Raw genomic sequence first — 14430 nt, 5'->3', positions numbered from 1 at the left:
GTTTTAAATAACAGTTATGATGAGTTGAGAAAGATAGAAATCAGTCAGTAGTTCGTTTATAAACTATCTCGAGCTAAAAGGCAAGAAGTCAACACACGCGTCAAAGCCAGGAGGGGGGTGCAATTTCGCTTTTCGGGTATGCGCTCTGTACCTTTAGGAAAGTAGTATACTCCTCGCGTCCTCTCTGCGCTCCCGTCGTCTCCTTCTCTGAAACCCATTGGATGAGAAAGTCAGAGGTCCCGCCCCTCTTAACTTCTTCTCCAATGGACTTTGAGAAGGAGACGAGGAGAGAGCAGAGAGGACGCGAGGAGTATGTTTGAATTGAGATCTTCACATAGTCTCCAGACTCGACCAGCTGAAATTGCATTGTAATACATTGAGCTTCTGAGACGGAGCTGTTGTTGGAATGTGCTTGAGTAGATCATTTTGTTGTTTACGTTGAATATCCAGAGACTATCGGATCTATATCTATACATGTTGTATTAAATACGTTTCGGGAATTGTGTCATTTGGAGAATCATGGACCGTGAGTGGAGAAGCGATTGGGTTTTAAATCTCGTTAGGAGACTATTCTTCTCTCCGTCTCACCTCTTGTCCGAGAGCTTTTGACTGAGCCGAACCAGCTATATAGGCTGGAGCGGGGTTTTATTCGTTTCTGCATCAAGTCAAGCTCTTTTCCACTCGTTCGGTGAATAGTTAACTAAAGCGAAATTATTTCTATTCAAATAGCGGAGGATTTGTATTCAAAGAGCCCGAGGTTTCTTTCAACTCTTAAATTCAGGAGCTGTCCAGCTTGACCGTCAGACTGACCAGTTACTCAGTTGTCCAGAAAAATGGAGTCTGTTATTGAGAAGGAATGCAGTGCACTGGGGGGACTTTTCCAGAGTGTGATAGGCGACATGAAAGTAAGTCAAACTTATCCCGTTCTGAATCATTGTGTTTATAACAGTGTACATTAGATAGATAGCTAATAGCTACTTATCTAACTCCATATGAACTTATTCAGTAACCTGTGCTATAGGAATGGCCACTAAGGTTAGATAATATGTAAGTAGATAACGTTAACTGGCTGTCTGTTATTTTGTGACACTTGTTTCAGATAATAACAAGGCATGCATCATCACCGTGTCATGGCTAGCTGCTTGCTTTCTCTTCAGGCCGAACAGAGAGCTATGAAGCCAAATGACTGAAGTTTATGGAGGCAAACAAACATTCTAGATCGGGGTTATCCATGGATGAGACTTGGGTGTTTTCTTCCAATGTCAAATGCACTGTTATGCTATAACATCTATATTCTTCACCTCTGAATCTATTGTTGCTCTGGGTATCTAGGTTATTGTTCAGCAGGAGGTCTCTGCCTTCAAGGCTCTTGAAATATTAATCGGCTACTGATGCTAAGGAGCTGTGTGTGTTTGTATGGGTGTGTGTTTCGCTCTCTCTTTCTCTATCTCTCTCTTTCTCTATCTCTCTCTTTCTTTCTCTCTCTCTCTCTCTCTCTCTTTCTCTCTTCTTTCTCTCCTCTCTCTTTCTCTCCTCTCTCTCTCTCTTTCTCTCCTCTCTCCTCTCTCTCTCTCTCCTCTCCTCTGTATTTCTCTCTTTCTCTCCTCTCTCCTCTCCTCTCTCTCTCCACTCTCACTCTCTCTCTCCCTCTCTCCACTCTCACTCTCTCTCTCCCTCTCTCACTCTCACTCACTCTCTCTCTCTCTCTCCTCTCTCCTCTCTCTCTCCACTCTCACTCTCTCTCTCCCTCTCTCACTCTCACTCTCACTCACTCTCTCTCTGTCTCCCGTGTTATGGCGGTATAGTGTTACACAGGGTGACATTCCTAAGGTCACTAATGCTACAAATCATTTTCAGACACAGCATCCTTACTTATCTTCTCCTCGGCCTCCCGGATGGCAGCGTAGTCCGACTATTACACTACTCAACTCCAATCACATTTTATTGGTCACATACACGTGTTTAGCAGATGTTATTGCGGGTGTAGCGAAATGCTTGTGCTTCTAGCTCCGACAGTGCAGTAATATCTAACAGTTTCACAACATATACCCAAAATACAGGTAAATCTATGTAAGGAATGGATTAAGGATATCTATACATACATGTCAGAGCAGCATTGAACTAAGATACAGTGACATAGTATAGAATACAGTATATACACATGAGATGGGTGTTTCAATATTTACACACAATTAAAGTGACAAAGATACCGTAGAATAGTATAGAGTACAGTTTACACATATGAGATGAGTAATGCCAGATACGGAGACATTATTAAAGTGGCTCGTGTTTCATTTCCTTAAAGTGGCCAGTGATTCCTAATCTATGTCTATAGGCAGCAGCCTCTGATGTGCTGGAGATGGCTGTTTAACAGTCTGTGGTGTAGTATGGAATAGGATACAGTATATACATATGAAATGGGTGATGTAATATGTAAACACAATTTAAAAGTGACTGAGATACCGTAGAATAGTTTAGAGTACAGTTTATACATATGAGATGAGTAATGCTAGATACAGAGACATTATTAAAGTGGCTAGTGTTTCATTTCCTTATAGTGGCCAGTGATTCCTAATCTATGTCTATAGGCAGCCGCCTCTGATGTGCTGGAGATGACTGTTTAGCAGTCTGGTGACCTTGAGATAGAAGCTGTTTTTCAGTCTCTCGGTCCGTGCTTTGATGCACCTGTACTGACCTCGCCTTCTGGATTATAGCGGGGCGAACAGGCAGTGGTTTGGGTGGTTGTTGTCCATGATGATCTTTTTGGCCTTCCTATGGCATCGGGTGCTGTAGGTGTCCAGAATGGCGGAAAGTTTGCCCCCAGTAATGTGCTGGGCAGACCGCACCACCCTCTGGAGAGCTTTGCGGTTGTGGGCGGTGCAGTTGCCGTACCAGGCGGTGATACAGCCCGACAGGATGCTCTCAATTGTGCATCTGTAAAAGTTTGTGAGGGTTTTAGGTGTTGAGCCTCCTTCAGCCTCCTGAGGTTGGAAAGGTGCTGTTGAGGGCCTCCCGGGTGGCGCAGTGGTAGCAGTAGCTGTGCCACCAGAGACTCTGGGTTTGCGCCCAGGCTCTGTCGCGACCGGGAGGTCCGTGGGGCGATGCACAATTGGCCCAGCGTTGTCCGGGTTAGGGAGAGGTTGGCCGGTAGGGATATCCGTGTCTCATCGCGCACCAGCGACTCCTGTGGCGGGCCGGGCGCAGTGCACGCTAACCAAGGTTGCCAGGTGCACGGTGTTTCCTCCGACACATTGGTGAGGCTGGCTTCCGGGTTGGATGCGCGCTGTGTTAAGAAGCAGTGCGGCTTGGTTGGGTCGCGTTTCGGAGGACACATGAAAAAAAGAAAATGTGCTGTTGCGCCTCCTTCACCACGCTGTCTGTGTGTGCGGTGCAGTTGCCGTACCAGGCGGTGATACAGCCCAACAGGATGCTCTCAATTGTGCATCTGTAGAAGTTTGTGAGGGTTTTAGGTGACAAGCCAATTTTCTTCAGCCTCCTGAGGTTTGAGGCGCTGTTGCACCTTCTTCACCACACTGTCTGTGTGAGTGGACCATTTCAGTTTGTCAGTGATGTGTACGCCGAGGAACATGAAGTTTTCCACCACCTTTTCCACTGCGGTCCCACTGATGTGGATAGGGTGGTGCTCCCTCTGCTGTTTCCTGAAGTCCACGATCATCTCCATAGTTTTGTTGACGTTGAGTGAGAGGATATTTTCCTGACACCACACTCCTAGAGCCCTCACCTCCTCCCTGTAGGCTGTCTCGTTGTTGGTAATCAAGCCTACTACTGTTGTGTCGTCTGCAAACTTGATGATTGAGTTGGAGGCGTGCTTGGCCACGCAGTCATAGGTGAACAGGGAGTACAGGAGAAGGCTGAGCACGCACCCTTGTGGGGCCTCAGTGTTGAGGATCAGCAGAGTGGAGGTGATGTTTTCTACCTTCACCACCTGGGGGCGGCCCGTCAGGAAGTCCAGGACCCAGTTGCACAGGGCGGGGTTCAGACCCAGGGCCTCGAGCTTGATGATGAGCTTGGAGGATACTATGGTGTTGAATGCTGAGCTGTAGTCAATGAACAGCATTCTTACATAGGTATTCCTCTTGTCCAGATGGGATAGGGCAGTGTGCAGTTTGATGGCGATTGCATCGTCTGTGGATCTATTAGGGCGGTAAGCAAATTGAAGTGTGTGTATCTAGGGTGTCAGGTAAGGTGGAGGTGATATGATCCTTGACTAGTCTCTCAAAGCACTTCATGATGACAGAGGTGAGTGCTACGGGGCGATAGTCATTTAGTTCAATTACCTTTGCTTTTTTAGGTACAGGGGTAATGGTGGCCCTCTTGAAGCATGTGGGGACAACAGACTGGGAGAGATTGACTATATCTGTGAAACACACCAGCCAGCTGGTCTGCACATGCTCTGAGGACGCGGCTAGGGATGCCGTCTGGGCCGGCAGCCTTGCGAGGGTTAACCTGTTTGAATGTCTTACTCACGTCGGCCATGGAGAAGGAGGTGGGTGGGTGCAGTCCTTGGTAGCGGGCCGTGTCGGTGGCACTGTATTATCCTCAAAGCGAGAGAAGAAGATGTTCAGGCTGTCCGGAAGCAAGACGTCGGTGTCCGCGACGTGGCTGGTTTTCCTTTTATAATCCGTGATTGTCTGTAGACCCTGCCGCAGACGTCTCCTGTCTGAGCCGTAGAACTGGGAGTCATCTTTGTCCCTATAGCGACGTTTAACCTGCTTGACTGCTTTGCAGAGGGAATAACTCCACTGTGTGTATTCTTCCATATTCCCAGTCTTCTTGCCCTGGTTAAATGCGGTGGTTCAGGCTTTCCACGGTTTCTGGTTGGGGTAGGTTTTAATAGTCACAGTGGGTACCACATCTCCTATGCACTTCCTGATAAACTCATTCACCGTATCGGTATATGTGTTGATATTATTGTCTGAAGTTACTCTGAACATGTCCCGGTCCGCGTGATCAAAACAATCTTGAAACGTTGATTCCGATTGGTCAGTCCAGCGTTGAATAGTCCTCAAGACAGGTGCTTCCTGTTTGAGTTTCTGCCTATAGGAGGGGAGGAGCAAGATGGAATCGTGGTCAGATTTGCCGAATGGAGGGTGGGGGAGGGCCCTCCATTACTGCGTGTTTATTACTGTGTGTTTATTACTGTGTGTTTATTACTGTGTGTTCATTACCGTGTGTTCATTACTGTGTGTTCATTACTGTCTGTTCATTACTGTCTGTTCATTACTGTGTGTTCATTACTGTGTGTTTATTACTGTGTGTTCATTACTGTGTGTTCATTACTGTGTCCATCATCACTTTGATGAGCAGGTCTAGCTTGGAAAATAGCAATTTTGTTTACCTCAATGGGACGACCAAGTTTTTAAAAAAGTGTTTTTTCTGTGTGTGTGTTTTGTTATCATGTTGTTTTGTGTTTCTGACAGATGTTGTGCTCAGGGAAAACAAGATGTTCTGATATTCCTGTACTTTGTGTTTGTTTCCACAGAACAGCTACCCCATCTGGGAAGACTTTATCAGCAAGGCTGGGAAACTACAATCTCAACTCAGGTGAGTCATCATTATTACCACAGGTATATACCCTTAGACCACAGTCAGGACCATCTCATTATTACCACAGGTATAGACCCTTAGACCACAGTCAGGACCATCTCATTATTACCACAGGTAGACCCTTAGACCACAGTCAGGACCATCTCATTATTACCACAGGTAGACCCTTAGACCACAGTCAGGACCATCTCATTATTACCACAGGTATAGACCCTTAGACCACAGTCAGGACCATCTCATTATTACCACAGGTATAGACCCTTAGACCACAGTCAGGACCATCACATTATTACCACAGGTAGACCCTTAGACCACAGTCAGGACCATCTCATTATTACCACAGGTAGACCCTCAACAAGACCACAGTCAGGACCATCTCATTATTACCACAGGTATAGACCCTTAGACCACAGTCAGGACCATCACATTATTACCACAGGTAGACCCTTAGACCACAGTCAGGACCATCTCATTATTACCACAGGTAGACCCTTAGACCACAGTCAGGACCATCTCATTATTACCACAGGTATAGACCCTTAGACCACAGTCAGGACCATCACATTATTACCACAGGTAGACCCTTAGACCACAGTCAGGACCATCTCATTATTACCACAGGTAGACCCTTAGACCACAGTCAGGACCATCACATTATTACCACAGGTATAGACCCTTAGACCACAGTCAGGACCATCTCATTATTACCACAGGTATAGACCCTTAGACCACAGTCAGGACCATCTCATTATTACTACAGGTATAGACCCTTAGACCACAGTCAGGACCATCACATTATTACCACAGGTAGACCCTCAACAAGACCACAGTCAGGACCATCTCATTATTACCACAGGTAGACCCTCAACAAGACCACAGTCAGGACCATCTCATTATTACCACAGGTATAGACCCTTAGACCACAGTCAGGACCATCACATTATTACCACAGGTATAGACCCTTAGACCACAGTCAGGACCATCACATTATTACCACAGGTATAGACCCTTAATAAGTGTCATGCTGTAGGATAAGTCCTAGAAAAGAGCTGTCCAATAAGTGTCCATCGTTATTGGTTCCGCCCCAATCTCCAACCTCTACCCACCTATCTGAGATCTGTGTGGAACTGTAGGGCAGCTGTGGTTGAGCTACGGTGTAGTTGCTAATAGTGTAGATTTTAGGCCTAGTTCTACTCCATGGTTCTCTGTGCTGAGTCTGTGAGTCTGTGAGTCTGAGTGTTGAGGGGTTGCTGAAGGATTGCCTCACCTAGGCCTAAACCCCCTGACCCCCATACCAGACACTGAGCTGCAGGTCTCTGTGATCTTTGCTGTGTCTGGGTGGAATTGTAGGGCAGCTGTGGCTGTAACAGGATGGATGTCCTCCCGAGTGGTGCAGCGGTCTAACACGGAACCCAAACCGGCTGCGCGCGTGCGCCATCGTGCATAAATGTATTTTGTCCCCTCACACCAAACGCAGGTTAAAATATCAAAACAGACTCTGAACCAATGACATTAATTTGGGGACAGGTCGAAAAAGCATTAAACATTTATGGCAATTTAGCTAGCTAGCGTGCACTTGCTAGCTAATTTGTCCTATTTAACTAGCTTGCTGTTGCTAGCTAATTTGTCCTGGGATATGAACATTGAGTTGTTATTTTACCTGAAATGCACAAGGTCCTCGACTCCAACAATTAATCCACACATAAAACGGTCAACCGAATCGTTTCTAGTCATCTCTCCTCCTTCCAGGCCTTTTCTTCTTTTGATTTTATGTTGCGATTGGCAACTTTAATAAATTAGGTGCATTACCGCCACTGACCTCGTTAATTTTCAGTCACCCACGTGGGTATAACCAATTAGGAGATTGCACGTGGGTACCTGCTTCTATAAACCAATGAAGAGATGGGAGAGGCAGGACTTGCAGCTCGATCTGCGTCAGAAATAGAACTGACTTCTATTTTAGCCCTCGGCAACGCAGACGCTTGTTGGTGCGCGCGAGCAGTGTGGGTACAATAATTGAATAATTGAATAATATAGATTTCTAAATTAATTTTTCAGCGCACTTGATGCGAGCAGCGTAGTCAGCCTGTTAGGCGCTGCTTCGCTTGAGGCGTCACTACAGACCCGGGTTCGATCCCAGGCTGTGTCGTGACCGGGAGACCCATGAGGCAGCGCACAATTGGCTCAGCGTCGTCCGGTTTGGGGAGGGTTTGGCCGGACGGGATTTACTTGTCCCATTGCGCTCTAGTGACTCCTTGTGGCGGGCTGGGCGCCTGCAAGCCGATTTCAGTCGCCAGCTGGACGGTGTTTCCTCCGACAAATTGGTGCGGCTGGTTTCCGGGTTAAGGCGAGCAGTGTGTCAAGAAGCAGTGCGGCTTGGCAGTGATCTCTGTTGGGTAGAATCACCCAGTCTACTACCTCTACCCACCTCTCTGGTGATCTCTGTTGGGTAGAATCACCCAGTCTACTACCTCTACCCACCTCTCTGGTGATCTCTGTTGGGTAGAATCACCCAGTCTAGCTACTACCTCTACCCACCTCTCTGGTGATCTCTGCTGGGTAGAATCACCCAGTCTACTACCTCTACCCACCTCTCTGGTGATCTCTGTTGGGTATAATTGAAGGACAGGCTGAATGGTAGTGTGTCTTACTCTGTAATAATGTTAGGGTAGGGTTAAGTGCTCTGTCATTTAGCTGTCCTCTTCCACACTGCCTTCTAGGAAGTTATCTAATTATAGTTTTTAAATCCATTCGTTGCTTTTTCGTAGCACAATGTTTGTTTTTATAACTTCCCCCAACATAATGTTTCAGATAATATTTGGTAGTTGTGTATTACTGTGTAATCACAGTATGTGTACGTCCCAAATTGCATTCTATTCCCTATATAGTGCACAGTAGTATCCAACAGAGACTAACACAACCAGAGGTTTCCCCTGTAGTGGCTCTCCTCTCCCTGTAAATAGAATGGAATGTGCTTGTGGAGAGTGTGCGTCTGTATGTCTTTTTGTGTGTGTGTGTGTGTGTGTGTGTGTATTTTTCCGCCAGAGACTAGCAACACACCCTTGTGTGTAGTGGTTATAGCTCCAACCCGCTACAACACAGTCTGTGGTAATACCATTACAGGTTGACAAGTACAGTGTTGTTCATTCCTGGTCAAATGGATGTTAGTCATTTCATATCAGAGTTGAGTTGATAAAGAATTCTGTTGTTCTGGGACAGACTCTACATCCCAAATGGCACCCTATTCCCTATATAGGGCACTACTTTAAATATATGTATATAGGGCCCATAAAAGTAGTGCCCTATATACAGTTGAAGTCGGAAGTTTGCATAAACTTAGCTTGGTGTCATTAAAACTCGTTTTTCAACCACTCCACAAATTTCTTGTTAACAAACTATAGTTTTGGCAAGTCGGTTAGGATATTTACTTTGTGCATGACACAAGTCATTTTTCCAACAATTGTTTACAGACAGATTATTTCACTTATAATTCACTGTATCACAATTCCAGTGGGTCAGAAGTTTACATACACTAAGTTGACTGGGCCTTTATAAACAGTTTGGAAAATTCTGGAAAATGATGTCATGGCTTTAGAAGCTTCTTATAGGCTAATTGACATAATTTGAGTCAATTGGAGGTGTACCTGTGGATGTATTTCAAGGCCTACCTTCAAACTCAGTGCCTCTTTGCTTGACATCATGGGAAAATCAAAAGAAATCAGCCAAGACCTCAGAAAACAAATTGTAGACAGCTCTAGGCATGCCTTACTGGTCTGACAGACACATGTGTTTACGTATCTACGTCAACTACAGTCACCATGACTACTGGCATTGTTCTCAGTGTTCCAGAGGTGTGTTCGTGTGTCGTTTGCATAGTACACGGTTTCTGGTTTTGTTTGCGTCACATAGCCTGGAGACTGATAGTACTCCCATCCCATGTAGATGTAATCCAAGACCAGTTAACAATCGTGTGTGTGTGTGTGTGTGTGTGTGTGTGTGTGTGTGTGTGTGTGTGTGTGTGTGTGTGTGCGTCACAGAGAAACTACTGCTGATATCCAAGACGACTCGTTAACAGCCCTGCCTAGGTCTGACTAAGCCCTGACCCTGAGATCTGAATCACGTGACGTACCTCAGCAGTCAAAGCACAGGGACTCTGATGAGCTACCTAGATTTCAGACGGCTCCTTTCCGCACACTGCAGCCAGACAAGACATTCCAAACATTTCAACAGCCTCGCCATTCAGACTTATAGTTCTACTGTGATGAAAAGCTGAACGCTGTAGACCCTATCTCTGCCTGTTATCACGGTCATTAAGGGTCATTAACAGAGATGTTAAAGTGAGGCCCGTGGCCAGACAGACAGAGAGGAAACACATTCTTATTGTCTTGTTGTGAATGAACGTCAGCTAACAGTATAGGCCTAATAACGCTATAATAACTAGCAACCCCTGGCCATTTCCCTTGAAACAACAGTAGATCTCAGATAGAGATGGCTAAAGGCTTCAACCAGGCCCAACAGTAGATCTCAGATAGCTAAAGGCTTCAACCAGGCCCAACAGTAGATCTCAGATAGAGATGGCTAAAGGCTTCAACCAGGCCCAACAGTATTTGCTTCCCAATTTCCCTAAAAGTGAACTACTTTTGTATCGTACTGCACCATAGGGAATAAGGGCGCTGTTTGGGACGCTGCCCATGGCTAATCATGTGTCCGGTCGGTTGGTCGGTACATGTGTGTTCACTTCAGTTAAGAGTAGTTTTAAAGGAGGGCCAAAACGTGACCAGCTGGTTTCTGTTTCCAGGGCGACCGTGGTTGCAGCTGCAGCGTTCCTGGATGCCTTTCAGAAAGTGGCTGACCTGGCCACCAACACACGAGGTAGGACCATGTCCCCATCCAGGGGGGTGCAGGAGGTAGGACCATGTCCCTGTCCAGGGATGATGGGATGGGGGGGTATGAGGTGCAGGAGGTAGGACCATGTCCTCGTCCAGGGGTGAGGGGATGGGGGGGGGGGGGTATGAGGTGCAGGAGGTCTTGACCAGAGGCACTCATACAGCCCCATAGACAATGGGAGAAGAATCGGCGGAATTAGGAAGTCTGTTCTACTGTTCTGTTGTTCATACTGAACGTTCTGTGATGGAATCATGTGTGAAGTTGAACATCCTGGCTGAGGTGGATTTATTAGGCTATAGTTAGCCCACTACAACATGTGGTAATTATTAGGCTATAGTTAGCCCACTACAACATGTGGTAATTATTAGGCTATAGTTAGCCCACTACAACATGTGGTAATTATTAGACTATAGTTAGCCCACTACAACATGTGGTAATTATTAGGCTATAGTTAGCCCACTACAACATGTGGTAATTATTAGACTATAGTTAGCCCACTACAATATGTGGTAATTACTAGACTATAGTTAGCCCACTACAACATGTGGTAATTATTAGACTATAGTTAGCCCACTGCACTACACCATGTGGTAATTATTAGACTATAGTTAGCCCACTACAACATGTGGTAATTATTAGGCTATAGTTAGCCCACTACAACATGTGGTAATTATTAGACTATAGTTAGCCCACTACAACATGTGGTAATTACTAGACTATAGTTAGCCCACTACAACATGTGGTAATTACTAGACTATAGTTAGCCCACTACAACATGTGGTAATTATTAGGCTATAGTTAGCCCACTACAACATGTGGTAATTATTAGACTATAGTTAGCCCACTACACTACAACATGTGGTAATTATTAGACTATAGTTAGCCCACTACAACATGTGGTAATTATTAGACTATAGTTAGCCCACTACACCATGTGGTAATTATTAGACTATAGTTAGCCCACTACAACATGTGGTAATTATTAGACTATAGTTAGCCCACTGCAACATGTGGTAATTATTAGACTATAGTTAGCCCACTGCACTACACCATGTGGTAATTATTAGACTATAGTTAGCCCACTGCACTACACCATGTGGTAATTATTAGACTATAGTTAGCCCACTACAACATGTGGTAATTATTAGACTATAGTTAGCCCACTACAACATGTGGTAATTATTAGACTATAGTTAGCCCACTACAACATGTGGTAATTATTAGACTATAGTTAGCCCACTACAACATGTGGTAATTATTAGACTATAGTTAGCCCACTACAACATGTGGTAATTATTAGACTATAGTTAGCCCACTACAACATGTGGTAATTATTAGACTATAGTTAGCCCACTACAACATGTGGTAATTATTAGACTATAATTAGCCCACTACAACATGTGGTAATTATTAGACTATAGTTAGCCCACTACACCATGTGGTAATTATTAGACTATAGTTAGCCCACTACAACATGTGGTAATTACTAGACTATAGTTAGCCCACTACACCATGTGGTAATTATTAGACTATAGTTAGCCCACTACAACATGTGGTAATTATTAGACTATAGTTAGCCCACTATAACATGTGGTAATTATTAGACTATAGTTAGCCCACTACAACATGTGGTAATTACTAGACTATAGTTAGCCCACTGTGCTACAACGCGGTCATTTTCGTCTTGTTCCCATTCCCTATTGGTTCAGGGGTCATTCTGTTTTAAAACCCTGGGAGTTCCACCACTTTAGCCAAGCACCTGAGCTCACTGGCTGACAGGGGAAGGGGCATAACCCCATAACCCCTGGTCTTCAGAGGGCTTTTGCCTTTGTGTTGAATGGGGGGGGGCTGTGGAATGTTTCAGGTCCTCAGAGTAAAGATTATAGAAAGACTAGTGTTAACCTATCACCATCCTACCACACAGTGATTCTTGACTCCTTGCAGTACTATGGCTAATGGTTTCTTGAGCAGCCTGCTTGAATGATTTGGGCCCCGGCCCTGTCTGCTGGTGCAGTGGCGGCCATGTTGTTTTAAGGGGGTTGAACAGGGGTGGGGAATATGAAGGGATCAGGTGGTTGATCCTGGGGGTAGTAAATCCCTCAGGCTGCTGTTTGAAGCCGTGACACCGCCCTCTCTCTGCCCACACGGCCCTCTCCACCCTGCCTACCACTGATCACACACACACACACACACACACACACACACACACACACACACACACACACCACATCTGGCATCAGTAGGCTATACTTCCTCACACAGGGAACTGGTGATGGGGGAAGATAATCGATACAGCTACATGTCGGGATAAACATTTTTACGATACATCGTATCGTTTTGATAATATCGCATTATTTTTGTGCTAGTTGTCTGTACCTGCACCAAAACTACAGTATTTATCCTTCATAGCTAGTTGTCTGTACCTGCACCAAAACTACAGTATTTATCCTTCATAGCTAGTTGTCTGTACCTGCACCAAAACTACAGTATTTATCCTTCATAGCTAGTTGGCTGTACCTGCACCAAAAACAGTATTTATCCTTCAGTATCTTATCCTTCAAAACTACAGTATTTATCCTTCATAGCTAGTTGTCTGTACCTGCACCAAAACTCCAGTATTTATCCTTCATAGCTAGTTGTCTGTACCTGCACCAAAACTACAGTATTTATCCTTCATAGCTAGTTGTCTGTACCTGCACCAAAACTACAGTATTTATCCTTCATAGCTAGTTGGCTGTACCTGCACCAAAACTACAGTATTTATCCTTCATAGCTAGTTGGCTGTACCTGCACCAAAACTACAGTATTTATCCTTCATAGCTAGTTGGCTGTACCTGCACCAAAACCTGCCTTCAAAACTACAGTATTTATCCTTCATAGCTAGTTGTCTGTACCTGCACCAAAACTACAGTATTTATCCTTCATAGCTAGTTGTCTGTACCTGCACCAAAACTCCAGTATTTATCCTTCATAGCTAGTTGTCTGTACCTGCACCAAAACTACAGTATTTATCCTTCATAGCTAGTTGGCTGTACCTGCACCAAAACTACAGTATTTATCCTTCATAGCTAGTTGGCTGTACCTGCACCAAAACTACAGTATTTATCCTTCATAGCTAGTTCTCCATCTTCTTTTTAAGCAGGGAGACAAATTGTTTTCAGCACGTTTATTTCTTTGACTGATCAGAACTTGTTTTCTCATGGCTCTCTCTTGTCCCTCTGCAGCAGATGTATTGTTGAGCAATATATTTTTGGAATAAAATCTAATCGCAATAAAATCACAGTATTGAATCGCAATACATATTAGAGAATCGTGAGAATCGTAATACATATTGTATTTGCAACTAAGTATTGTGATAATATCGTATCGAACCCACCCTACCAGCTTCAGGGTGTGTGTGCTTGTGTGTGTGTGTGTGTGTGTGTGTGTGTGTGTGTGCTTGTGCTTGTGTATAAGTATGTGTAAGTGTGTAGAAAGAGCTGCTGGCTGTAGAAAGAGCTGCTGGCTGTAGAAAGAGATGCTGGCTGTATAAAGAGATGCTGGCTGTAGAAAGAGATGCTGGCTGTATAAAGAGCTGCTGGCTGTATAAAGAGATGCTGGCTGTAGAAGGAGTTGCTGGCTGTAGAAGGAGTTGCTGGCTGTAGAAAGAGATGCTGGCTGTAGAAAGAGATGCTGGCTGTATAAAGAGATGCTGGCTGTATAAAGAGTTGCTGGCTGTAGAAGGAGTTGCTGGCTGTAGAAGGAGTTGCTGGCTGTAGAAAGAGCTGCTGGCTGTAGAAAGAGCTGCTGGCTATAGAAGGAGTTGCTGGCTGTATAAAGAGATGCTGGCTGTAGAAGGAGTTGCTGGCTGTAGAAAGAGTTGCTGGCTGTAGAAGGAGTTGCTGGCTGTAGAATGAGTTGCTGGCTGTATAAAGAGCTGCTGGCTGTAGAAGGAGTTGCTGGCTGTAGAAGGAGTTGCTGGCTGTAGAAGGAGTT

The 14430-nt window shown here is 45.0% G+C and overlaps 1 long non-coding RNA gene across 1 annotated transcript; it reads left to right on the top strand.

Annotated features, from left to right (window-relative positions):
* Window positions 1–338: 338 nt before the first annotated feature.
* On the top strand, window positions 339–10449 carry LOC135574957 (uncharacterized). Its single transcript, XR_010465660.1, has 3 exons — window positions 339–905; window positions 5504–5565; window positions 10367–10449. It is a non-coding gene; the product is annotated as an uncharacterized LOC135574957 (long non-coding RNA).
* Window positions 10450–14430: the final 3981 nt, after the last annotated feature.

Source organism: Oncorhynchus nerka, linkage group LG14 (genome assembly GCF_034236695.1).
Source record: "Oncorhynchus nerka isolate Pitt River linkage group LG14, Oner_Uvic_2.0, whole genome shotgun sequence".
NCBI lineage: Eukaryota > Metazoa > Chordata > Actinopteri > Salmoniformes > Salmonidae > Oncorhynchus > Oncorhynchus nerka.
This window is presented reverse-complemented; position numbering and strand designations above follow the sequence as displayed.